Genomic DNA, 27,133 nt, shown 5'->3' on the forward strand with positions numbered 1-27,133 from the left:
GGATGCTGACATCGCACCGGGCATTTGTCTCTCTGCACCTGAAAAAAAAAAAGACAAAGAAATCAATCATATTAAAAGGTTAGAAAAAGGATGCAGCGTTTTGCAATGAAGGTGCCTTCTCTGTGTGGAATTGCTCCAAGTGAGAGTCTGATTGAACTCAGGGTGAATCTGTGGCCCTCAGGTTCCCTGGGAATCAAGCTGCAGGGAATGGACCAAAAAGGTGCTTGCCTTTTGCATTGTACACCATGAACCTGCCTAAAAACATTGTAAAAGCATCTGTCTGTATATGTATGATTATTCAAATGTGCTGATTTGAAAGGCTCAAGGCAGGCCTAGGCTGGGTCCTCCCCAGCAGTGCTCCAGCAGCAGTGAGCAGGGCCCTGCTGATGCCCACGCCTGCCCCTGGCCAGATACCTTCTCACTTTCACTGCTGTTCTCCGTGCCTGAAGCCAGCCTGCCCGCACCAGGTCCAGGTGCTATTTGCAGAAGCAGAACCCACTGCCTGCTTCTTGCCGGCTCCCAAACAAGCAGGATCCTCTATTTATAATGTGCTATAATTGGCTCAGATGAAACTTGTGGTTATCAGGCTGCTGGGGCCCTCAGGGACGCTGATGGCGCAGGGTACGGAGGTGTGCAGTGTGAGCCGTGTGCTCACAGAGCCCCGCTTTCTGGAGCACCCTCTATTTGTCAGGGCTGTGTGGGTCTGCTTTTCTAGATGAGGTTTGGTGGCAGTGAGGCACTGTAGAGCCAGGAAGAGAGAAATCTTCCCACCGCTCCTTGAAGATGCTTTTCACCAAACCCATCGTTTCTAACCCCAAAGGCTCTTATAGCAGGGATGTGAGCAGGGCTCTGCGGCTCCAAAATGACCCTCTCCATCACCAGGCCTGAACCACTTGGGTTTGCTACATTTGATGTAGCATCTGTTTGGTCTTGGTGGGCGTGCGGCCGTCCGCAGCCCAGAGGGATCCAGCTGTTCAGACTGAAATTGCCCTGACCTCATCGCTGGATACAGGATGAGGTGCCAGGGTCTGGGAAGAAGCCGCAGCTCTTCCATTTAGAAGCAGGTCTATGTGTCGTCATGCTCACTCCAAGCCTGCATTTGGGCTGCTGTTGCTGTCTAAATCCTTCTGCTGTTAGAATTGTAAAATGTGATGGAGACATGGCCAAGCAGGAGGATTTAAAAAAAAAAAATAGTGGATGCTTTGCATATCTTTGAGGGCTTATTTTTATTCCCATTTGTTCATTCTCTCAGCTCTTGGCTGCCGTCGGGTTTGCAGAAATAACAAAGGGGGGTGAGGGAAAGGCCGGCGCTTCGGGGGGCTCCTCCTGTTGGTGGAGGAGGCTGCAGGCAGCTCCAGCAGCACCTGGGGCTCCATCACGCGCATTGAAACAGGAAATCTGCTTGCTTCATGTTGAAAAAGAATATTGATTTATCAGTCAAACGCCCTTTCGCTGTGAAGTGCTGCTTAAAAGAAATCTTTCTTCCCCTTTCATTTCATAAAAACGCACTCAGAAGTCTTCTAGCAGTGCCTGGGGCTGCTCTGCTGCCAAGAAATCCCCCGGGTCTGTTGATTAAGCCTCCCTGATATTTCCGGTTTCTCTGTAATTGTTTTCTAATGAAATTTTCAAATCCGAGTATAATCAGGAGGTTGGACCACAGAGAACTCACAGCAGGGTTCCTCATTTGGATCTTTCTTTTCCTAAATCGGTAGCTGTCTTCTATGCAGAGATGAGAAGGTAATTTTCTGTATGTAAAGACATCCACAATCCAGGTGGCAATGTCTTTTACCTGCAGGGTTCTGCGCTAACATCGTTTTATGCAGCTCTCCATTGCTCTTGCCACTGAAATTATCGTTGCTGTCTGATCAGATTTGCCTGTTCGTTTGTCTTTTTGTGGGTTAGCGAATGGCTGAGGGATTACGGCGTGGTTATCCCTGCCAGAATTCCCCCACTGCTTCTGTATATGCATTTTAGCAAGAGGCTGTCATGGAATGCTGTGCTGTGCCCTGAATTTAGCCACGGGCTCACACTCCCAGGTATTGCCTGCACTGCATGGCATTCTTTGCCTCCTGCTGTGCCTCCAGCCCAGAAAACAGAAACACAAGAGAGCTGAAAAGGTTATGTAAAGAGGAGATGAAATGGGTAACAAAACCAAAATAGCTATAAACAGGAGCCCAGTATAAATAGCGAGCTGAGAAACACCCGAGCCTGGCTGCTGCATGGCAGAAAGGTCGGCTCCACTCCCTGACCTGTCCTGTGACCCTGAGCAGCGGTGCTGGGGCACACATGGGGGTTGTGGCACCTGGGCACAGTCCCGGGCTCCTTCCTTATAAATGTCACAGCAATGGGATGGGGCAGGCAAGGTTGTGATGGTGAGTTCCGTATAGCTCCAGGGGTGGGATTTTGTGCAAGCAACAGAACTTCCCAGAGTTTCATACAGCTCATGCGAAGACAGGCTGCTCTTGCAAACCGTGTGCTTTATGGAGCAGAAAAAACCTACAGTTTGGCCAGCATTCAAGCACCTTTCTCTGTTGTCCTTGTGATGTGTCAGATAAGGGTTCAAGGTCTTCGGTTGCTTGCATAGAATAAAAGCAGCTTTTCTTGAGTTGTTGCTGGCATCCGTGGGCTCTGGGTGCTGCTCTGTTGTTCCGATCCTGGTAAGTAAGATGAGAGAAGTGGGAGGGAGGTACTGTGTGCTGTGTGGAAGGCCCCCAGCAGATCCCAGCATGTGCCTGTGGCTGTGCCCACACTGCTGTGCTCTTTGGGGTGGCCGAGTGGGGAGATGTGGACAGCAGGCTGCTCCTGTGGTCATGCTCAGGGTGATGTCATGTTCTGGGGTTCTCAATAAATAGAGGCTATAATTTCTAATCTATTGCAAAATAATCGTTTTAGTTACCCTACTCCAAATGCTGGATTTTTTCTGCCTTTTTAATATATGTAAGGATCATTTTCTTAAGCTATCTGAAACCAGGATAACCAGCAGCTCGCTTTCATTAAATGAGGAGCAAGCTATTACCAACAGTGCTCCTCGAGCAGAGCTTCCTCCTGATGTCTGCTCCAACCTGCCTTGCTGCAGGAGCAGTGCATCAGCAGCCGAAGGTTACCCCCTGCAGTAAATGTAAGGCTACTGCAGGTGTAGCACGAGCCGGATTGTATTTATTGGAGTGGATTTTCAAGCTAAAAAAAAAAAAAAAAAAAAAAAGGCAAGAAGGCAAGAAAAAAATTGGTCTTCCTCCTGCTTGTAAGATCCTTTTTTGGAAAACTGAGTTCCTGGGCAAAGTGGTGGTCTTGGGCATCACCCACACCAGGGGCTGCCCATGCTTCGGGAGCATCTATCCTAGCAGACCCAACCCAACCTGCCCCATTTTGGGACTGCAGCAAGGCTTGCCCATCCCACCAAGAGAGTGGGGCTCAGAGCTTTGTGCCCCCAACAAATGCAGACCCCTGAGCCCTCAGTAGGATGCTGGCACGGCCCTTGGCACGGCCCAGTCTGTGTATTCTCATGCAAAATTCAATAAATTCAGCATTTTCAGGAACTTGGCTTAATCAGGGTTTTCAATCTTCTCCTTCATTGCCTTCTAATATACCCTCCTAACAATTAACTCTGGGTGTTGGGAGAACGCCAAATGCAGAGTAAAAGACTTCGTTTTTCTTTCCCATAATTAAATGTCATGTTCACTGTCTCTCCCACTTTATTAAGTGTCCAGGCATGGTCTAACACACCCGTTGGTGGATTTCCATAGGGTCTGTTCGGAGCCTGCTCAGCTCACATGGAGCAGACGCGGGGCCCTAACAGGGAGGAAGCAGCTTTCTAGTGCTATCCTGGGAAAAACAAGCCTGCAAAACCTCTCCCCTGTCTCCAGACGTACTGTGACAAATATATTATGTGCCACCAGGTGCTGTAAGAAGGCATGGTGGGAGGGGAGAGCTGGTGGGGCAAGCTGAGATGGGGCTGTTTCTCCCCAGCCCTCTGAGCCCAAAGGCACCTCATCTCCCATGGGGCGACCTGCCTGGGGGCTGTCCTGCCTCTGCCTTCCCCACCTCCTCCCACATCCCTCTTTGCTTTGGATAAACAGCCCTGAAAAGGGAGCCTTTGTTTCCAGTCGCATCAGGGGAATGGCTCCTAGTGGCACCGATAACCCTGTTTGCAAACGAGAGGACAGGCCTGACTACAAACAGGAGGCTCACAATGAATTGTTTCTCTTGTTTTCGGCACTTTGCCGTGTGAGATGTGTGACCGACTGCACGCCAGGAGCCTGAGTGTTGGCCTGCCTGGGAGCTCAGCCCTTGGTGACAGTGGTGACCTCCCAGTTTGTCCTCGTCTGTGTCTGGGCCACAGAGACCCCTGCTATGTTTGTCCCCAGGTGGCCAATGGATGTGGGTTTTCTTTGTTCTTAGGGTGCCTGCTGAAGACCTGAAAATCACAGAATCATGGGATCATGAAGGCTGGAAAGGACCTCTAAGATCACCCAGTCCAAACATCTAAACATCCCACCATACCCACTGAGCACATCCTTCAATGCCACATCTCCACAGTTCTTGAACATCTCTGGGGACAGTGACTCCACCACCTCCCTGGGCAGCCTGTTCCAATGCCTCAGTGCTCCTTCTGAGAGGAGATTTTTCCCAATATCCAACCCGAATCTAATGGACAGAAGTGCCAAGTGTATCGGCACAGTGGTGCTGGGACAGCTGACCCAAAGAGGGGTCGGCTAACATGGGCTTCAGGCTTGTGTAATGTCTGGGAGAGGACAGTCAGCCCAGTGCAAGGAAAAGCAATGCTCAGCAAGATCAGGCTGGGGTGTGTGTGCTTTTATTTCTACCTTTGGCTGAAAACTGTTGGCTAAAATGCAAATAAAAAGCACTGCTGTTATTATTTCAGCCTGTTCAAACTGCCATGAAAAATACGACCGTTCTGTTCTTTTATGACCTCTTATAAGCCCTCATTTTTAGCTTGCACTCCCCAGATCCCATAAAATAAATGGGCAGAAACGCCATAAAAATGAACAAAATCCTCAAACATGGCCAGTTCATATTCCAAGTGTCTTATTAAATGCTTATTTAAAAAAAAAAAAAATCCCTCTCCTTACATAAATATGTGATTGTTTATAAATCTGTAACTAATTTTAAACTATTGGAAACAGCTTCACAGTGGAACGACCCCTTAGAAACAGAGCTTTGCACTGGGGTGCCAGCTGACTGTACTAAAGGATGAGAGCGCAGCAGATGTGAGGTACCTGCATTTGAACTTGATCAGAAAAGTTTTGCCTAGAAAACTCATAGTTTTCTAGGAAAAAAAAACACACTCAAGTCAGGGTTCACTTATTCCATGTGTTTGGCTCTAACTAATACACAAATACATATCCTCACATGCTCTCAGTGGTCCCAGAGCCATCTCCTCTCTCCTATCCCAAAATCCCATGTGCTCTTTGCAGTGACAGGCTGAGAACAGCACTCTGGAGCAGACCTGTAGGAGCAGGGCCAGCCCCAAACAGGCTGGCATGGCTTCAGCTCTGAATGTGAATTTCAGCCATCTAGGCCAGGGCTGAAATGTGTCTTTGGGAGATGAGCTGGACAGAAGCAGTCTGTGGTACCAGCCTGGTGTGGCCAAGAAGCTGGGGCTGCAGACACCCAATTTCTCGTCAAGCTCAGAAAAGGCCTGAAGCCAAAGGGTTTGATACCAGCACATTCGTGTAGAGTAATCCCATGTCAGCCCTTAAAATGCTAAATTGGAAGTGAAATCAAGATTTTTCTCACCGCTGGATTTCATTCAGCCTTTCCAAATGGCTGAATGCCACATACACTAAAGCTGTTTTGATAGCCTCATTCATCCTGAACAGCTGAGGACTTTCTAAAAAACAGTTCTGTATCCTGCAGGCTGCTCAGGTAGCATCAATGCACTGCAAAAATGTTTCAGTGAACATCTCAAGACCCTCAAACCCAGGCTGTAAGCACCGGTACTATCTCACATCAGACTTCTTATTTTAGCATGGACTTTCCCCAGCAAGATGATGATGTATAAAACAGCTCCCAGTGAAGTGAGCACAGGGCTGGGCTCTGCTTTTGGGTGCCAACCAACTCTGCTAGAGAAGCAGTGTAATTTGCTGGGCAGCACTAAGCTGAATGGCACAGCTTTGGGGGCTATAGAACCAGTGCTAGGTGGTATTTCTCAAAGTTCAGTCTCCCAGAGGGACTGCACAGAGGCTGTCACAGGATGTGTGACTCATACTTAATGGGACTGAGCTGTTTTTGTCATTGTTGCTGCCCCAGATGGCCTGGGAAAGGTTCCCTGGGAGAGACCACACTGTTGCCAGCCCTGTTGCTGCTGTAGGGCTCAGGAGGTTCCTCCTGGGCAAGGCAGTGGGGTCAGGGCTGCGTGCATCCTCCCTGCTGGCTCCAGTGGATATTCTCTCCTGAGGTGGGAGAAGGCACACATGCACTGGAAGGACTATTCTGGGTACCTTCTGCCATTGGGGCTGTCAGTAAGACCCAAGAGCACATAATCTACAGAAGGGTTCCCTAGGTTTCCTCAACAGGAATAGTCACGGTGGTAAGAAACCAAGGAGAGTTTCTCTGCCTGTTTGCTAGGGAAGGAGACATCCTGGGCAGTGACATGAAATTGGATCTGCGTTGTTCTATGGCACAGGTCTCACCTTACTTGCCCATTTCCAACACACTGAGCAGGCAGCTGTGTCTCATACTGGGCTCATTCCTGAAGCCAGCAATGTTTTGCAGCTTTCATGCTGATCTGAGCACATGGATGGGTAACAGCCTCTGAGGCCCTCCTGGCACTTACCCTTACACATCTCTTCTGTTCCTTGTGAAACAAAGAGAGAGGAAATGTAAGGAAACCAGCCACCCCCTGCCGTAAAGCAACCCTTTGCCTGAGCAGCTCCTGTGGAAATGAAGTGTCATTCCTCTCTAGAAAAAGCAGCAGAGAGCTCTCTGCAGAGCTTAAAGGTATGGGGAGAGAAGGAAATCAAGTAAGTGACAATGATGACAGCGTCCGTCACCAGCTGAGTCAATCAGCAGACACCTTGCTTGCATTTCCTCACACTCAATAAGGGTTGAATTTTTCTTGTTCCATTCCCATTGGGTGCTCATATCACATACAATGCTTCAAAATGCAGTTTCCTACCTTGCGTGTAAAAAGTGAGGTGAATGGTTTCAGCACAGCTGGTTCTTGTAAAGCTGTTCTGGCTTCAAGTATTCAAGGATCTTTTTTGAGCCCCGGGACATCCATTCCCAGTATTTAAAAGCTCAGCTTTTATTTTAAATTCTGCTCCAGCTCTCAACTTTTGCTTATAATTTTGCCCTAGAAAGGCAAAACATAGAAATTAAAAGACATTCCTCCAAACCATTATTTTTTTACGGCACTCTTGGGTTTGTTTACTTAACATTAGATAATTTGATGCTATCTTGAAGCATTAGAATCACAGCTGATAGTATCAAAAAGAACATTCACAGTAACCTCTGTGTTAAACAAATGGCACATAACAGGCTGACCGACATTAAAGCCTCTTGGAGAATAAGTAACAACCCATGACACAAGGAAGAATAGGTGGCAGGAGTGTAACCCAGCAGGATTTCTGCCTGGTTCTGTAAGATTATTGTTCTCCAGTTGCACCAGAGGAGGTTCAGGTGGGACACTAGGAAAAATTTCTTCTCCAAGTGGCACAGCTGCTCAGGGTGGTGGGAAGTCACTGTCCCTGGAGGTGTTCAAGTCTGCAGAGATGTGGCACTGAGGGACGTGGTCAGTGAGCACGGCAGGGCTGGATTGGGGTTGGACTGGATTATCTTAGTGGTCTTTTCCAAACTTGATGATATTTTCATTCTAAATCCCTCACCAGACCTATGAGAATCAGGTGGCCAAAGCTTTCATTTAGGCAGGTGGGCCCCCATGTGATTGCTGTTAGCTATTATTGCTGGCACCCAAGGGGGTGGGGGCTGGTTTGGGTTTTCTAGTGGAGAGGTGCTGGTATGTTCAGGGGGCTGGGTGACCATTCTGGGCTTTGGGCTGGAGAGGAGCTGGGCTTTTAGTGCTTTCTGCTGGAGGGCTGAGCATTGCCTGTAAGGAACCTTTGTCTTGTCTAACCTGGAGGATGAAGGTGTGCTTCCATCTCCTGGAGGTGTAAGAGCCTAGACAAAGGCTGGTAAAGCCTGAGTGTGCTTCTGAGTGTTGGAGAAACAGAGCCTGAGTGATGTCCAAGAGCTCTGTGCACCTTAATGATAGGGAGTGCAGTGTGAGCTGCTTCCCTCTGTGAGAGAACCTGCCTATCTGAGTTATTCTGAGTGGGACCTGTGGAGCTGGTGTGCTGGTGGATTTTTGGATGAGGGAAGGTGTGTTTGCAGCAGATGGACCTAGAGAACACCACTCACAGTTACAAGTGAGTGTTCCCATGGTGTTGGCACTGCTTGCTGTAGGGACAGGTGCTGGCTGAGCTGAGTTGGGAGCATCTATTGCTCTCCAATGGATTGTCTTGCTGCTTTAGGTGCATTGCTGCTGTGTGGCTTATCTGGCCCTTCCAACAACGGCTGAATGCTAACAGCTGAAGGCTTAACAGTAATATGCTTACTGTAATAAGATTTATTATTTTAAATGCCTGATTAAGTGCCCTGGGGACTGGAATCCTTCCTCTTGCTGGGGCACTGACAAGTGCCCTGGCACAGGTGAGTTCATCCCTTCTCTCGTAGATGCTGGTGTTTTATGCTTTTTGTGTATGTGTGTGTAAAAATGTGCTTTGCTCTTGGAGCTGCTGCTGGTTTCACCAGGGGCTCCTCTGAGGAGAGTTCTGCTCTTTGAGCCGCACAGCCATAGTTGGTTGTTTCATCTAGCCTCAGAATTGGGCTTTACCTGAGGGCACCTGTAAGTTCGAGCTGTGAAGACACAGCCCTTGGCATCCCAACAGCACCACTTGTGTGGGGAGTGGTTCTGCCAAGCACCTGGGCATTATGGGCATTGTGCAACCATCCTTATGCAGGATGTATGTGCACGATGCCCTCAAGGTAAGGAAGGGAACGGGCCATTGCTCTGAGGTGGGAAGGAAAACACACTTTCAGCAGCTCAGCCCCTGTGAGTTCCCAGACAAAATCTAAATTTCATCTTGATGATAAACATACTGTACTTCATGTCTGCAACTGTGTGCTCAAACTGTACTAGAGAGTTAGAGCAGCAACGGAGAAGAAAATTTAATATTCACATTCAACCAGTGATTCCCTTGAGGGAAATTTTCTCAACTTGTCTGATTCCCCAAGGAGGTGGTATGCCCACAGAACTAATTTTGCAAGTAATGATCAGATGAAATGAGGTTCTATCCACGGCTTAGGAGACCTAACTAAGCACTAGTTGAATTCATATAAAAGTTTTCATGAGTAATAATGGAAAAGTGTGTTTGGAAACTTTTCATTGAATAAAATGAACTGAAATAGAAAAGCATTTTCCTTCTCAACTTGTGGATAGAATCATAGAATCATTAAGATTGGAAAAGGCCTCTGAGGTCACCCAGTCCAACCCATCCCCACCATGCCCACTGACCACGTCACTCAGTGCCACACCTCCACCGTTCTTGAACACCTCCGTGGACGGTGACCCCACCACAACTCTGGGCAGCTTTGCCAATGCACTGCCACTCTTGACTGTGCCCTCTGAGGCTTGTATTGAAGGGAATGCTTCTCCTTTCCATGGCCTTTGCCCCCCCTGTCAGATCTCCCACAGGAGCTGATTTAAGTTCTCACATCATGAGAGAAGTAGAAAAGTTGCCTGTTGTCTTGGAAACGCAGGCAGCTACTTCTGGGAAAATGGATTGCAAAGGGCAAGCAGGAAGGCAACTGATTTGTTTCAAATTCAGACTCAATGTCCCAAATAGCTGAATAGCCTGCTGAATTTCCTGCTCTGCCTGGGACCTGTTAAAAATTTTGCTCTCAAGATATTTGGAAGTAAATGCTGTCACTATTTAGCACTACTAGAATGACTGAGAAGTTTAGGGATGACTTATTCCTTATTATTAAGTATGTGATGGAAAATACACTCATTTTCCAATATGGTCTGACCTGGGCAGCAGAGGAGCGTGTGGAGTGCTGGAGTAGGTGAAGGAGATGGGAAGATTCCTGGGGGAAGTTGATGTCTGGTGGCTGGTAATGCCCGGAGTCCCCTCAGGAGGAGTGCGGGGGGGGGGGAAGGGGGGAAGTCCTCATGTGGAAGTGGGTGCCAACCCCAGCAGGCTCCAGTCAATGTCTGAGCCTGGATGAGTTTCCCCTCAGCAAATGCTCATGATGGATTACTCATGATGGATGGAGTTGCAGTCATCATTTGGTGACAGCCATCCAATGTCCCAAACCCCGCAGGAAAAGATATTTTGAACAGAATTGTTAAATGGCATCCAGGGGGAGGCCTGCAAGAGGCCCAAAGTCTTCTGACTGTGACCATCTCTCCAAAGCTAAATGGGATAATTACCCCTGCTCCCAGCATGGCCAGTGATCTCTTGGGGAGGTTGAGGCCTATCTTGGTGTGCAGGGGGAGACTGGTCTGTGCTGAACTCTGTGGTGGAAATATCCATGTTTTTTTAGTTTTACTCCTTTGAGTGGAGGAGTTGCATGAAGGCTTGATTCTCCTCTCCTTTGTGCTTATTTTCCACCAAGCCCTGGTGAGTCTGACCTGTGGCCACAGTGGAAGAGCTGACTTGTTATCCTAACTCTCTCTGCTGAAGCTCTCAGAGTTACTGCAACAGGTGTGCTGAGATCCATGCTGACCCATTACTGGACTTGGGGTTGGTTTTCAAAAGAAATCAAGCTGCTGGGGCCATGGGCATCTATCACATCTATCTTCAAATGGCTCACCTGGTCTCATGGAGTTTCTCTGAAAACACAGCTGGGGAAGGGGCTGCTCCAGTCTGCCTTGAGCTTCTGGGAGTTCCTCAGGTCTGAACCACGGCTTGAGGGCTTGGCCTTGGGACATGGCATGCCCAGTTCCCAGAGGGTGAAGCTGGCAGCTCTCAGCTATGCTGCCCCTGCTTCAGAAGGCATGGGCTGGCATCCCAGTGATTTGTGGCTCATGCAAGATCCTTTGAAATCTTTTTGTGAGTGGAGATATTTTGCTTTTTTTTTCATCAGATGCCAGTGTGGGAGCAGTGCAATTAGCCCCCTGGCAGACTTGAGCAGTGAGCAGCAATTGCTTTGTTTCTAACCCACCACATTGGTTGCATAGCTGTAGTGTTTCCTTTCCCCAAAGTATTTGCATTTTAGAGGTTGGTAACCGTTCACTTAAATTTCTCCTTGCTGAGAGGAGAGATGTCTCTTGTTGCTTGCTTATACAAAATACAGCAGCCTGTGGATAACACAGATTTCAGCCCTAGAAGCACAGGTGGTCCAGATGGTGTGTCAAAGGCCTCTGTCTTGTGTTGTGGAGTGGTTGTAAATTGTATTCACCCTACTTGTAAAACCTGCTTTACTTTTCATGGGACTGAGCAGTGACGGGCACTTGGCTGCCTTTTTTTTTTTTTTTTTTTTAAATTTTCCCAGCCATCATCGTTGCTTTTTTTTTTTTTTTTAATAATTTCAAATCCACTAGAGGGCAACATGATCTGGTGTGGGAGAGGGAGAAGTGAGGAAATGGCACAATGCTGGATGATGGCTGTGGGGATGAGCAAAGGGCTCTGAGTGGGATGGGGATGGCAGGGCAGGAGCAGCTCCCTGGTGGCCTCTGGTTTGATGTTCACTCAAGTTTTCACTAAAAAGTGAAAACTAAAAGGGGTGTAAGGGTTAGCAAATAGCCTGCGCTTAGCTGCAGCAGCTTGGGCAGAGTAGGACAGGAACAGCCCTGTCGGAGGTGGGGAGAGGTGAGGATGGAGGTGGGCACTTATCAATGAAATGCTCAGGGTTTTGCCAGCTGTGAGGTCAGAGCTAGTGAGCTGTGGTGGCAGCTGGCCAGAAACTGTGGTGTGGTTATAAAATGTGTAAGCTCTAAGACATGTTTCCTTGGCTGCAGTCTGAACCCTTCTGCTCTACTGTGAGCACTTCCCCTTCCTCATTGTCCTCGTCCTGCAGCAATACTGTCCCACGCCTCATATCCCAAACACTGCCGTGACTGAGCAATGTGACCTTTGTCCATAGGAGAAAAAGTGAGCAGGAGGACAGCTGGAGTCTTTATATGCTCCAGATGCAGTTTCACCATTCACAGCCACCTCTCCATCCAGGTTTCAGTGGAATGCACTGTGTTCCCACTGTACAGCTGTCCTCCTGGCCAGCATCTTGGGAGTGATCTGAAGGGCTGGGAGACTCCTTCCAGAAGGCTACCAGGAGAGCCACATTAATTCCTGCTCAGTGCATTATGTCACTTTATTTTCTTTCTGTGATTTGTTTTTCTTTACTTTCATCTCCTCCATATTTAGTTGCACAGAAATTTCTACTTCAACCCAACCTGTGGGCTTTTGACAGACAGGCTGATTTATGATCTACAGCTGGGAGGAGTAGTTAAGGTTCAGCTGCAAGCTCTGGAGCTAAGGTGAGAGTGCTGTATTTCAGCCTAGTCCTATTTTATGATCTTGGATACGGAGAGCTGTGAGCAGCTGAAGGAAGGCACAACGAATGCCCACAGCTCTGCAGTGCTCTGGCTGATGTTCCCAATCCCACCTCCCCATCCTTCTGTGCATCTGACGTGATCTGTTGGGTTCAAGGGGCTCAGCAGGGGATGCTGCAAACAATGTGCATCCCCCTGGGAGTGAGTTCCATGTTGGAGAAGGGAACGTTAGGCCTGGTCTCTCCCTAGGCTAAACTAGTGCTGTAAACACCTGCTGGAGCTCCTTGGAAGCAGGCCCAGAGGGAAATACGCCCAAATTTCCTAAAAATCAGTGAAGCAAGAAGGTAGCGCGAGATCTTTAATAAAAATGCTGTTTCCATTGCAGAGCTATGCAGTGACTTTGTTAGCGTGCAGGAGCTTTTGCACAGCCTTCTCTTGTCATTCCCTCCCCCTCTGCCTTTCTAAAAGTTTTCGTGGGAAAAGAGGCCAAGGAAACTGAAAGCACTCAATGGAAAATTTAGAAACAGCTCTTTTTGAATGAAAACTATATATGTATATATTTAATGGCAGGGACAAACTTTGCTGTGTTCTCCAGAAAAACTTCACTTAGTTAACTTTTGTGAATGAATCATTGCCATTAAGAAGGAAGGACTGCTGCTCTCGTCCCTCCTGCTTCCTCTTAGGCCGCTGCCTCATCCCCAGAATATGCACTGCTGATCCCCTGCAGCAGCTGGCTGCTGGAAATTCCCCCTTTTTCCCAGCTGGGGCGGTTGCTACTGCTCATGAAGAAGCACAGCTGAAATGTGCTGTGATGAGCAGGGGGAGCCCTGCTGTGCCTGAGGGCAGCAGAGCAGCCCAACAGGAGAGTCTGCTGGCGGACTCTTGGGAAAGTCATGCTCTGCCCCAACGCTGGCAAGAGAAAAGTGAACTGCTGCAGGGCAGCAGGAGCTCCACAGGAGGTGGTTGGGAAATATGCGAGAGTTGCAAAAAATCAGGGAAAATAGCATAGAATCACAGAATGGTCTGTGTTGGGAAGGTCTTAGAAACCCACTTGGTTCCATGCTTCTGCTGTGGGCTGATTGCCCCCACCAGATCTGGGGCCCCCATCCTACCTGGCCTTGCACCAGAATGTTTATCTAAGGGATGGTCAGGTTCTGGGCCCACAGTAGGGTTTTAGGACTCAAATGGTGTGGATAAGCAGAGTTAGTCAGGAGCAAAAATGATAGTGATGGATTGACGGTTGGACTAGATGATCTTAGAGGTCTTTTCCATCCTTAATGACTCTGTGCTTGGGATGCTGAGTCCCTAGATGCGCCTGGGAAAGACATTTGTTGCAGGAGAACACAAAGCATGGCAACCTTGCAGAGTGGAACCCACTGATAGGCAGAGATGACACCAGTGAGCACCTGTGTCTCCAGTTCTGCCAATCTGGTTGTGTCCTGGTGGCTGTGTTGTGTACAGAGCTCTGGCTGCTGCTTTTCCCCAGCTCGCACAGCAGTGCCTTGTGCTGCTGCAGGCTGTGAGCAGGAGAACTCAGGGCTCATTCAAGAAGCCCTAATTTTCCAGGCTCTGCCTGTACCTGATGGCTGGCTGCCTTGTAGACTGCACTGTGTATGTTTATTTTATTGCTTTTTTCTTATAATTTCATTTTATGTACGTGCATTTTCACCAGACCTGATGAAAATGTTTAGCAGCTTCTACATCACTTAAACTTCCCCTTTTCTCCCTACCATAACTGGGTCTGGGGTAAAATAGAATGAGAAATAGCCATATAGTTCAGCAAAGTGCAGATGGGAAGAGGCCTTTTGCATTTTCTCTGGTTTTGCTTCTGGTTAGCTTTTGTTCCATGCAAGGCTTGCAGTCAGCAGAGAGGAAAAAACAGTCTGCTAGGAAAGACGGGATCCAGCTGCGGCTTCTGGCTGCAGAATTGGGAGTGGGAGTGCAGAGCAGTCCCGTGGGCACAGCTGGAGCTGTACAGCAACTCCTGCCTAGGGATCGGTGTGAAAACCCTCCTGCACCTCTGCCCTGAAGCGAGTGCCTGCAGCAGGGGGTGCAGCTGATCTGGTGGCAGAGGAAGGCTGAGTGAAACCTTTGGTGTTTGTCTCAGCCTTACAGCTCATAGTGGGAGCAGGGGGGTTCTTTCACAGCGCATGCAAGAACCCAGTGATGCCAGAATGGCTGACACCTAAGGGAAATTAAAACTGATTAACTCCTTGTTGTTTTCTTTTTTTTCCCTGAAAATTTCAAAAAAATGCTTTGCTTCAAACCCTTTCCCTATTTCTACTTAATCTTGCTTAATTTTAATTAAGGACTTTAACATCGTGGTTCAGTACCAAACCTAGTGCTTAAATTCACGTACAACTGAAGTGCTAATAATAATAACCTTATTTATTAATGGCCATTCCCATAGCACAGAGAATCATAATCACAGAATGGCTTAGGTTGGAAAGGACCTTGAAGCCCACCCAGCTCCAGCTCCTGCCATGAGCTGGCTGCCCCCTACCTGCTCAGGCCACCCAGGGCTCCATCCAGCCTAGCCTTGAGCACCTCCAGGGATGGGGCACCCACAGCAGTCTGGGCAGCAGTGCCAGGGCCTCAACGCCCTCTGAGCAAAAAAAGTTTCAGTTAATATCTAATCTAAATCTCCCCTCTTTCTCTTTAAAGCCCCTTGTCCTATTGCTATCAGACAGCCCTGGGATAAGGGGACCATGGCCCCTCCTTTCTGACCTTCATCATTTCAGCGCTCCGGACCACTCACATTCCCTCCCTCCTGCCCCTAAAGAGTTAATAAAGGAACTAATTGTAGGCTGAAGTAATTCTGCTGCCTGGGCTTGATTTAGCTTGAGGGGAAAAAAACAGAAGAAATAGAAAGCCAAACAGAAAAATACCAAAACGTCATCCCCCAGTTGAATTACATTTTTTCTTCTGGTTGAGTAAAGAGGGATGTTTTGAGGAAAGCGAACCTCGGCAGAGCATGCAGGCGCAAGGAGGGCTGTATGATATATGATAAACTGCAGCCGTAGCGAGCTGGGCAGTTTTACTGTTCTAGCAGGCAGATGCAGTGGGGTGAGAGGATGTGGAGCCACGTGCTGTACATACACACACACAGAGCCCTGCTGCCTGCAGGGACACAGCTGCAGTGGCACTGGGCCCCTCAGCTCCTAGCTCGGCTGCTTCCTGCCCATGGGGCCCTGCTGCAGTGCTGTCCTGGTGATCGGTGAGGTGATGTGATCCTATTGTCACCTTGGCTGTCCTGGGTGGGGACAGGTTTTCTGTCATGTCCATCTTTTAGTGATTTTTGTGCTGTCTCAGCATTGAGGTACTGGCTGTTGCTGAGCAGCAGCTATGGGTATCTACGTGATGCCCATCACCGTAGCCAATGTGTGGAGTGGGGCTGAAGGGCTCTTTGTGTCAAATGGCCAAGAACCACTGTAACAACATCATGTTTGTGTTATTTGTCCCTCCCCTCTGCCTTCAGAAGGAGAATACTTTGTGGAGGTCACAAACCCCACCGGACACGGTTAGTGTGCATGGTAGTGATGGGCTGATCGTTGGACTAGATGATCTTAGTGGCTTTTTCCAACCTTATACTGTGATTGACTTCCAAGGCTCTCCTGTGCACACTGCTGCTTTGAGCTGTCAGTTTGTGCACTGGTTGTTTTCCAGCTTTTTCTGGGAGCACCCTGTCTGTGGAAAAGGCAGTAATCTCACGGAGTATATCTAAGAGGTGAGAGCTGAAGGAGAAAGCAGCCTGGAGCTGTGTGGCATGGGGATAACCACTGGGATGGGCGCAGCCGTGGCGCCGGCAAAGGATCGGAGTCCGCTGGCTGTCGTGGTGCCAGGACATTGCCGCAGTGCTGTGATTAAATGCTGAGCAGTGGCATCTGGGACTGCTTAGTTTCCTTCTTCCGCCCTTTGGATGCATCTTCATGGCTGTTCCATCCAGATCAAACCCATGGGATGGCTGCTGTGCTCCTGGTGGGGTTTGGACAGCCCAGCAGAGTCCCATTGCTGGCCCCTGTGGCTGAGGATGAATGAGGCGGATCTCATGGTGCTGGTTGCTGTTCTGAGTGGTGCAATTGCTGAGCCAAATCTCGTGTTCAGGCATTGGTTGTTGTTTTCCTGGATTTCCCAGCAAGGAAAAGATCTAAAAGCCTCTTTCTTTTTTTTTCTTAAGAGCAATATCTCTCAGTGTTCTTATAACTCCAGGAGCTGGGGGTCTAGGGCACCAAATATCCCCAAATATGTGCAAAAGATGCCATGAGCCATCTCAGCCCCAGCCCTCATCTCTTTGAGATGGGAATGAGGACAGTGTGAAGCCTGCTCCTGCAGTTGGGTAGGGCTCATGCGTTCCGCTCATCACTTCTATTAACAATGTTTGATGTCACTGAGGAAAAATGCTTTATTTATCTTTCACTCATTTTAACCCAATTTGAAGAAAAGGCTTTGCTTATGTTGCCTGGTGAGGAAGTTGTCCAGCAAGGGCAGAGATGGAGGTTGTTGGAGGATGTTTACTCAGATTGCTGGCACGGAAAGGGAGTTTCCTAAAGAGGGAGCTGGGTGCAGGGGACATCTCTAGCTGTCATTTTAATTTCCTCTGTGTGAGTGATGGGTCTCTGCCTCTCAGGGACAACACACGAATGCTGGACATACATTTCGCAGTTGTGACAGAGTGCTATGAACAAACTTGTGCCTCCAGATCTGCTCCATGGACATCCTCTTGGCTCTCATGCCACAGATTGGGTGGTCTGGTGACACCCCACCTGCCGTTAGGCTCCTCCATTTAATGAAAGGCAGGGAGGTGGCAGCAACGAGAGGGGCTCCTTTCACTTTTTGTGCTGTCTGCTGTGGTGTGTGCCCTGTAAGAGACATAAGGTGGACACTGTGGTTACCCTATGGCTTCTGGACCTTTTCCCCTGTACCCAGACATCTATGGGTCTCCATGGTGGTTGAGGGGTGGCATGACTACCTGCTAGCTGGGAACTTGAATGTGCCAAATGGTGCCAGCTGTCTTGGAGATTGAATTACACTGCTTTTCCTCTGGGTGCCCAGTCAAAACTATAGAAACATAGAATGATTTGGGTAGGAAGGGGCATTACAAACCATCGAATTCCAACCTTCTGCCTTGGGTGGGGACACTGCCCACCAGCTCAGGCTGCCCAGGGCCCCATCCAACCTGGCCTTGGGCACCTCCAGGGATGGGGCACCCACGGCTCTCTGAGAAGGAGTGCTAGGGCCTCACTGTCCTCATAAAGAAGAATTTCTTTCTGGTGTCTGATTTATGTACTTCCTCTTTTATTTTAAAGCCATTGCCCCTTGTTCTGTCACCACCCTCTTCGATAGAGTCCCTTCTTATCCTTCCTGTAGGCTTCTTTAGATACTGGAAGGTGTCTATAAGATCTCCTTAGAGCCTTCTGGCTGTATCAGTCTCCTTCCCTCAATCCTGAACCCCGGAGGGACTCTTCCATGGCTCTTCTGCAGAAAGCACCATGAAGAGATGGGGATCCGAGGGGTTTTTGGGGCACAGTTCTCTGCCTGAAGATGTGAGGACCAGTTTGGAAGATATGTGTGAGGTGGTAGACTGGAAAGATTGTTGTTCTGCCTATGGTACCAGACTGAAATTGATGGGCTGGGGTTGTTGGTAGTAGCGGGAGCTGCATTATGATAAGACTAGTGAGTGGTACTTAACATGAAGTGAGGTACTGAGGACAGATAGACTATTTTTCATCTGCATACACCAAGCCTGCAGCAGAGAGAGCAGTGCTTTGTTTCATATTCTATGGCCAGCTCAAGCCTGTACTTGTGCTTCTTCCTGCTTCCCCCCTCACTGACAGGCACCTGAGTTTCCATCCATAGATGTAGTTTTAATGTTTGCAGGGACAATGTTAGACTTGCCTTTATGCTATTTTTAATTTTTTTTCCATGCCAATCATTAGACCTCTCTTCACGCTCTGGAAAAGAGAGATGGTTATGAGACTCTTCATTGCATTTCATAGATTGCACATACAGCATATGTTTACAATGAATTTATAGACCCCTATAAAGGGGCTTACATGCATTATGTTTAATTAATGCAGCAGAAATTATATCATTATAATAACTGCCTGGCCTTTAGATGTAAAAACCAGCGCCAAGGATTCCCAGATGAATCATCCCTGATAAGAACCAGAAATGACACAGGCCATATATTGTATGGCGAATTTGTTTGGATTGGTACCTTTAGGGTATTCAGCCTTGCCAACTCTCTGTGGTGCTGACACAGTTTATTACACATTTTCATTTATTAAGAGATTATTTGACTGCAGTTTGTTGTTTTATTGTACAGCAGGTGATAATTTTACACTAAATTAACTGTAACATCTCTTTTAGGAACAGGCCGGAGAGGCTTCTTGCTACAAAGCTAAATACTAAGTAAAGGCTTTTATTTGGTGGGGGAGTAATATGCCCTTGTGAGTAGGGCTTGGCTAAGACTCTCCCCACTGCTTGTTATTGGTCCACATGTGTTCATTGTTTGGGTTGGGGCTAATGGGTCCTCAGATAGCATCTATGTGCTTGTGCTCAGTGGATCCCTGCTTGGGTGCTTGGTGAAGGTGAATTGAGGCCATCAAATCCACACATTGGTGGCCACCCAGGTCTAGCAGTGGCTGGCACACAGCAGGTGACACCAGGGTAGGAGAAAACACAAGCACTCCTGGCATGGTTTGTGGTTCAGGGAAAGAAAAAAGGTGCTACTTCCATTCCTGGCTTAAATGTTTGTTATTCAAACAAATCCAGAAAATCATCTTGAAACCCTTTTATAAAAACAACAAAAAAAAAACTGAACAACCATTCCCCTTTCCACAGAGATGGATAACTTTGGAAGGAAAAATATTTATTGAAAAGCCCTTTTTGCCATTTAAAATAGATTACAGATGAAAGTAATTTGGCTGTCCCTTAATGAAGTCCATTACAGCAAACTCGTTTCATAGCCTGTCTCACACAGATACTGTTGAGCTAAGCTTTGTGGTGGGAGATGGGAATTCCACACCAAATTGAATTGGAGACAGAAGAAGGAATAATTATTGCTGCAAATTATTAAAGCTTCGCTATATTGGAAAGTCACAGCATGCTTATAATGTTAACTTACTGTTAAGAAGAAACATGCTACAGAGCCAAAAATAGAGGAAAAATCAGAACCACATTGCTTTGATCACAATTCCATATTTAAAGGAAGTTATTACTGGCAAAATAATCCCCCCCTCCCAACTGTGCCGTGAATCACCTGCGGTTAATACCAACATCTCCTCTATGTGGAGCACACCAAGGGGACAATTATAAATTAAAATCCAGGGCTGGGTCAATTGATGGTAAATAATTTAGATGAGGGAAACCCCAATCATACATACACACTCACTTTCTTTTTTATGCCTTTCCTGCAAGCAACCCCCCACCTTCCCTGGTGCTGGTGTTCCTTTGGCTCAGTAGTGGCCAGCACTAACACTGGTGAGCAACGTCACAGTGAGCAGCTAGCTGTGAGCTGCACACACTTGCTTTGAGCAGACAAGCTGATTTAGTGTGATGTTTCTGGCTGCTGATGGCACGACCAGAGCTTCTAAATCAGGTGTCCAGCACAGCTGTGAATATCTGGGGGAAAAGTCTGTGTCTGATGAACACAGCAGGTCCGGTTGTGCAGAGTGTGTGTGCTTGAGAATGAATCCCTTGCTGGAGAGCTAAGGAAAGCTGCTGCTGTTCCTAGAGCCACCAGCAATAAAAGAGATGAGCAGAGTTAGGAGTGAGTTCCAAACGAATCCTTTGTGCATGTCTTTTGTGCATAGCCAAGGATTTCAATGCATTGTATCCTCTGGATGGAGGTTTCCTTCGGTGCACATGTAGGGGGATGCTGTCATGCACCTGGACTGGACCACAGCTCCACCAGCCCCTGACTGCAGCAGTCCAGTGTCTTACTTCGCCCTAATTTTCAGCTATTTCATATCCAGAGCTGATACATAACAGTGCAGTGAGTGCTCGTGAAGCTCTGGGAGGCCGTGGTGAGGGCTGTGGGTAGGGCTGTTTGGTGTTACAGGCTGGGGGCTGCAGGCAGCGGAGTGGACACAGAAACCAGCCAGGTTATCTGAAATGTGGCTGCATTCTGATCTACCGTGAGCACCACACCAGGTAATTTCACTGTTCGTAACAGCAAAATGCAGTCTTATTTTTAACATCCAGCAAAATGAATAATACCGCTGCTGTTATCATCAGCAAAGATGGAAAACCCTAAAAGGACACCCTGTACAGCATGATGCTTGCAGGTTGTACCGGAGTATACGCTATTATGTTATACTTCTTCCCATGTAGCATCCCTGCAGCCTGTTCAAGGAACTGTAAGTAAAACCTGAGCTGCTGATAACCATTTTACATATGAAAACCTTGATTTTATTTGACAGCATAAGACTTGAGGAGAAGGTAGGGGAAAGAACACAGAGCAAAGTATATTTTATTAGTAGAGTAAATGCAGCAGAGTCACTCCAAATTCTGGGAGAGCGTTGGGAGCAGCATGAAAAGGCTGGAGAGAAACAGCAGCTTAAATTCTGATTGTGTGTTTGGGGTGATAGTAAAGTCAAGTGTGCCATTTCCAGCCTAAAAGCCCTGTATCCAACACTAAAGAGCATTAGAGCCTAAATGAGGATTTGAATACAAATATCTTCAACTCCAGCTCATCACAAAATTAAAGGATCTGTTCCAGGACACACAGTATCTGCATGAAGAGACCCCCCCCCCTCTAGATCCATGCCTTTGAAGCTTGGATATTAATTCAGGATTAATAAAAAAAAAAGAAGTTGCCGGAGGCCCTGCTGAGGTCCGGCATGGTGCCCTGGACCAGATCCTGTGCTGATAGCTGCCAGCACAGGGTCAGGCACTGGGTGAGGGGCTGCTGCTCAGCAGGCACGGCTGGTGGTGCTTTACCTGCCTCCTCCTGCAGAAGATGTGCGTACAGCCTCTGCATTGCTTCCGCCAGCTCAGAAAAAATACTTTGAAAACATTTCCCTTCTTCAAAGAAAGGACTCATTAAGTGTTGTGTTCCTCTGAGTCTGGGTGCTTCCCCATTCCCAGAGGCACAGCACTGAGCCTAATCACCAATGAGAACAACTGTGGCCTTTATTTTGGTGTAAAGCTGCATGCAGAAAAAAAAAAAAGAAAGTCCCCTGTGTGTACAGCTGTAACACTTGCACGATTGTAGGGAAAATGGAGGAGCCCACAGCTGATTTCCAAGTCTACATCTTCCTTTTTCCTGTAATGAGTGTGATACATAATTTACACATGGAAAAAAAAAAAAAGGCTTATGAAGCCGAACATTTTTTTCCTTTCTGTTTATTTTCATTTGATTGCAGAAGGGCTGGGGCTGCAGCAAGCTGAGATAAGAGCCCTACCCATGCCCTGCTGCTGCGTGCAATGTACGGAGGAAGGATGGAGGGGCCGATAATGCTCGAGGTGCTGCCACGGGGACGTGGCTGGGTCCAACAGTTCTCAGAGAGGCCTCTCCTCTTCACTGTTCTGACAAGGAAGAACATGGCAGGGAGCTCTCTGTGCTAGGGGGCAACGGCAGCCTCGTCACCAGGATCCCTGCCCACACCCTGGGCTGCAGCCATAAAGCTCCAGCTGAAGCCAATACTGTAAAAATTCCTCCCTGGGTGCTGTGGCAACATCACTTGGGCAATCTGTGGGCTTTGCCACCACAGAGTCTGCTAAATAGCTTGTTAGCGGCAAGGATGGCGGCGGTAAAACTTGTATGCATGATAAAAAGCAAACAATATTCTCTTTTAATCCGGTCTTTAAGACCTGAGTTAAACAACTGTGTTTCAAGGGAATGCTAAGATAGAAAAGTCCATCCTTAGCAGAAGACAAATGTTTAGCTGTCTGAAAGTCCCAATTTGTTATGGGGAGATAACAGCTCCATTACTTAGATGATCAAATATGACTTTATTAGTGAATTGTCAAACTGGTGTGGCGTGGCTCGTGCTTGTTTGCGAGATGGGCGAGCATCTTCTTTTGAGCATTTATAATGAAATTCTTCCAGCGATTTCTTTACCGTAATTGCTGTAGTCCTCTAATCCGGGTATTTGCATCAGGGTTGATTATGACCTGGTTCAGTGCGTTTATCTGTGCTGATTTTCAGCAACAAGAAACCAAACAGGTCTCTGCACAGCAGAGCGGGCCGCATTTCTGGCCTCATCCCCACCACTTTGCAGGGACTGCAGGGAAGCTATAATCGCCCTATCTGTACGCCAGCATTCTAGCATGCAGTACTCATGTGTATCTCAAGGCGGGACAGACACCAATTAGCGCTGCTCGCTAATGAGGGCACAGCCAGCGAACCTTGCAGCCCGCAGCGCTGTGTGAGAGGCTGAGTGCTGCTGGCAGCTGGGGGCACCCTGCAAACAGCACTGTGCTGTGGGGCCATTTCTGAGCTCTCTGACGAGTGTGATGCCACTCAGCCACCAGTTCCACCTGCAGCAGCACAGGGCCTGGATGAATGTGAAAGCTGAATGTGAGATGGGCTGAGTTAGAAGCAGTAAGGAAAGGCGTTTGGGGTGTGCTGGAGATGCTGGGCCTGCTGTGTCCCCACACAATGCAGCACAGATTCCTGCTGGTGGTGCTTTTTCTGTGGGGACTGATTCGCTTGCTGTAAGGAGCCATCTAGTGAGGGTTTACTGCACATAAAATCAAAGGAACTTTTTTTTTTTTTTTTTTTTTTTTTTTTTTTTTTTTTTTACTGTTTCCAGGCGATATCAAAAGGACACATGAGCAAGCAGTGGTATTTTCCTTTTCGCCTGCCTTCCCCCCACAGACCTGCCCTCTGAACAGGCAAGCGCGAAATCGAAGACACGCGAGGCCAAGACATGGGGCCCTAAGTGGGGCTGTGGGGCTGGGCTGTCCTGCTGTGGGCAGCAGCCCCAGCTGGCCCTGTGACAGATATAATGTTTGTGGTTTTATGCTCATTTGTTGGTTTGCTGGGAGGTGTACTTTAGAGAATGATGAAGTTAAGCAGACAAAAATGCTGGCTTAGGGCTGTGAGGGTCAGCACGCTGCAGAAACATCTAGTTATTGCTACTGAGCATCAAAAGCATGGCTACGTTACAAATCTATACTGGATGGATGTTGCAGCCTGTAGGGTATTGCAGAAGGCACTGTGCACAGTGAGTTAAAGATTAAGCACTCATGGCGCTGACAGCAGCTCTGCACTGCTGGCAGCAAGCTTTGGGAATACCCAAGTGGTCTCAGGATGGATCGGCAGTGATGATTTCTCCCCGAGACCCGGAGCCTCCATCTTGATGCTCACACCAGAGCCGCCTCCTCCTCTTCCTCTTTTTCCTCCTCCTCCTTTGCTGGCCCTTTGTAGCTTCTCAGGGTGGAAGTTGAGAAGCACGCGGGCAGCTCCACATCACTCCCAGCACTGTGCTGTGCTGCCACTGGATCAGCCCCCAGCTCCTGCCTTGCTGTTCCCCACGTTCTCCCAGCTCAGCTGCACTCCCCCAGGCCTGGCCAGAAGGGCAGCCACCAGGCCGAGGAGAAATCTGGCACAAGAGTACACCCCTAGGGCAGGGAGTGGCTCCAGGCACTGGTTGCACGTCAGGACAGGGAAAGCAACCCAGCTGTTACAAACAAGCCTTGATTCTGCAAAACGCATGCTGTGAATTATGAATGTCTGTCATTTTACAGTAACTATTCCTTGCCTTTTGTTTTGAAAATGCAGACAATGAAAAAAAAGATACCGTTTTTTTTACAGTAAGAAAATCCCCATTTTTGGTAGACTGAATGCATTTGACTATATTTGTGATTAACAGATTTTGTGCAATAGCTGAAAGTAAAAGGTAAAAAGCAAAAAAAGCCAAACAGAGACAAATGGATTTGTTATAATGGCTTCATTATGGATTTTAAAAAGTTTGCTTTTTCTTGCAGTTTGTTGTCAGAAGGAATTGACTGAATTCAGTCAAAATGGTTTGTTCTTTGTCTGTGGTCACCATAGCTACCATTTCAATCTGTTAACATAAGTGGTATTATTTGGTTGCTTTCTCTTAAACTCTATTCACAGATGCTGTTAAGATTTTCCTTTGTAAGTATCTGAAGAGTCTGGTCCAGGTCTGGCTCTCTGCTGCGCGAGCACCGGGCAGTGGGCGCTCAGCACAGACCTGCAGGAGGGAGGAGATGCTGCTGGATGCTGCGGGGCGTGGGGCAGCTGCTGTGAGCCATGGAGCTGTGCCTGGAGAGGTGGGTGTTTGCCGGGAGCGCTCCGATAGATCCCCAGCTGCTGCACATCAGTACAAAGGCAGTGACGTCCGTGGAGGCGGTGTGCCTGTGGATCGTGTCGTCCTGTGAAGTTGCTCGTCACATGGGTTTTCCATAAGGAGTCATGAGATGAAGGAAGGCTATGCTGTTTAAATAAATAAGTAATAAGGTTTTATAGCCTCTACTCTCTCGCTTTTACCAGTGTTAGAATAGGCTCAGGTTGCCACTGAGTGTGGGTGTGTATCCACTCTGCACAACACGAGTGATTGGGATATTTACTGAATAGCAGATTATCCACATTTCACATCTTAATTGGCACTGACTGGCTGAAAAAAAGTCAGTTTCTTTTTTTTTTTTTTTTTTTTTTTGCTGGATGTGAAGATGACTGAGACAATTTGTTGTCTTTTCCAGAAGTGAAGTAAGCAGGTAAATGTATTGATGTGTGTCTGTGTGTTGTTCAGCTTACAGTGGGGAGGCCATAAGAGGAATCCGACAGTAAAATATATAGTTTTTTTTCAAAACCAAAGCTCTCACATTAAAGAATAAAGTCACTCAGTAAAGAATAAAGTTGAGTCTGGTTTTTTTTTGTTGTTGTTGTTTTGTTTTTTAATTAATTATTTTTATTACAAAAGCCTCTGGTTAACACTCTGTGGGTCTGATTTGCAGAGCTGATGAGCACTCTGCTCTCTCATTGCTTTTAACTGGAGCTGTAGGTATTTGGCATTTCAGGCAGCCAAAGCCCTCTGCTAATGCCTGCAGAGAGTAGCTGGGGAAAGTGTGAGGAGCATTATTGTAATGAGGGGATAATTCTGTCTCCCCTTCCTGCCTTTCAGTGCAGATGAAAGACTGCCAGGGAGTCACGTTCTCTGCTCTGAAAAAGGGAATTCTGATTTCCAGGCTCTGGCTCCCCAGGGGCAGGGATGCTCTCCTATCACAACCCACAGTAAGGCACATCTGCATTTCCAGTGTAAGGCCTGTTTTTAAGGACTCCTAGCTCAGCTATAAAAATTCACTTAGCATGCATGACTAGAAACCAAATTGACAAGATAGACCAGAACTGCTCTGAGAGAGCCATTAGTTCCCCTTGTATGAAAATCCACATTCGAAAAGAGAGAATATTGTTCACATTTATGCAACAGGCCGTGGCTGTTCCTTCTAAGTCATGACAGCCAGTGTGGAAACAGTCATTTCTAACATCACTCCTGATGCTGCAGGCACGGACAGTGGGGGCAGCTCCCTGTGCCTGGAACTCAGCTCGGGCTTAACAGAGCCACCTGGTGCCTCTGAGCAGGCTTGGATCTGTATACTGAAGGTTTACGCCCATGTAACTGAAGTCGTGGCATTTTCTAAAATTGTTTTAGTTGCTGATTAATCCCTCACTTGCTGCCAAATTGAGGTTGCATTGATTTTCTTTTTTCTTTTCCAGGTTTTCATGTGTTGAAGTGTTTCTTTATATAAATGGCAGTGAAGAATGAGCTTTGACTTCTTGCTCCTCCCCCCAGCCATCAGCCGCATTTGAAATATCAGGATTACATGTGGAATAAATGGAGGAGAATGTATTACATCAAAGGTTGGAGCTCTGAGTTTCTACTCTCTCTTAGAGAGGTTAGCTTGAAGCTATGACTACATGTTAGGAGAGCAATTGCAGGTGAGTTTCTATTTCCCTTCCCATGGGAATGCCAGACTGCTCCTGAGGAAAGCTGCCTCCACCACTCCAAAAAATGTTGATTTAAATACTGAAGTGCAAGAAATTGTATTGTGAACCTTTTTTAAAAAGAACAACAACAAACAAACAAACAAAAACAAAAAAACACCGAAATTAACATTTACTGGTAACCCCCCGACTGTACGGCATCCAATCTTTCTCCCATCAGGTCTCGTGACACAGAGCTCCCCGAAGGGGATTGTGTGGATTTCTCATTCTAAACTGCAGTCACCCCAAATACCATGGCAGCTGTCCCCCACAACACCATCTCCTGACATCTAACCACACCAGCTGCCTCACTGCTGAGATGACGGCAGAGAGAAATTGAAGAAGTTTATAGAAAGTGAGTGGTGTCTTCCGGACCAGCTCTGTGCTCAGTGCAGTCACTCCTATGACGAAGCAGCTCCCAAACAAAAATCTTTATCCCCTCATTTTTCTAAGGAATGATGATTCTGTTTGCAACTTGTGCTCCTGTTCAGATACAGATCTTCTAGACACAGAATGGAGTGGAGCAAAGCCATCAGCTACCCAAGGCTTTCTGCACTGATTAGGCTAAGTGTCTCCTCCTCAGGAAGGAAAAGGATGCCAGCCTGCCCTTCCTTGTAATACAGGGCTCAGTTTCTCTGAGGAGGCACCAGCTATGGGGGGTT

General features: G+C 47.6%; 1 long non-coding RNA gene across 1 annotated transcript; it reads left to right on the forward strand.

Moving 5' to 3' along the window:
- The first annotated feature begins 1,608 nt into the window (after positions 1 to 1,608).
- On the forward strand, positions 1,609 to 26,543 carry LOC149917919 (uncharacterized). The gene is made up of 3 exons (XR_016467065.1): positions 1,609 to 1,737; positions 24,585 to 24,760; positions 26,205 to 26,543. It is a non-coding gene; the product is annotated as an uncharacterized LOC149917919 (long non-coding RNA).
- Positions 26,544 to 27,133: the final 590 nt, after the last annotated feature.

Source organism: Phasianus colchicus, chromosome 5 (assembly GCF_987193195.1).
Source record: "Phasianus colchicus chromosome 5, bPhaCol1.hap1.1, whole genome shotgun sequence".
Classification (NCBI taxonomy): domain Eukaryota; kingdom Metazoa; phylum Chordata; class Aves; order Galliformes; family Phasianidae; genus Phasianus; species Phasianus colchicus.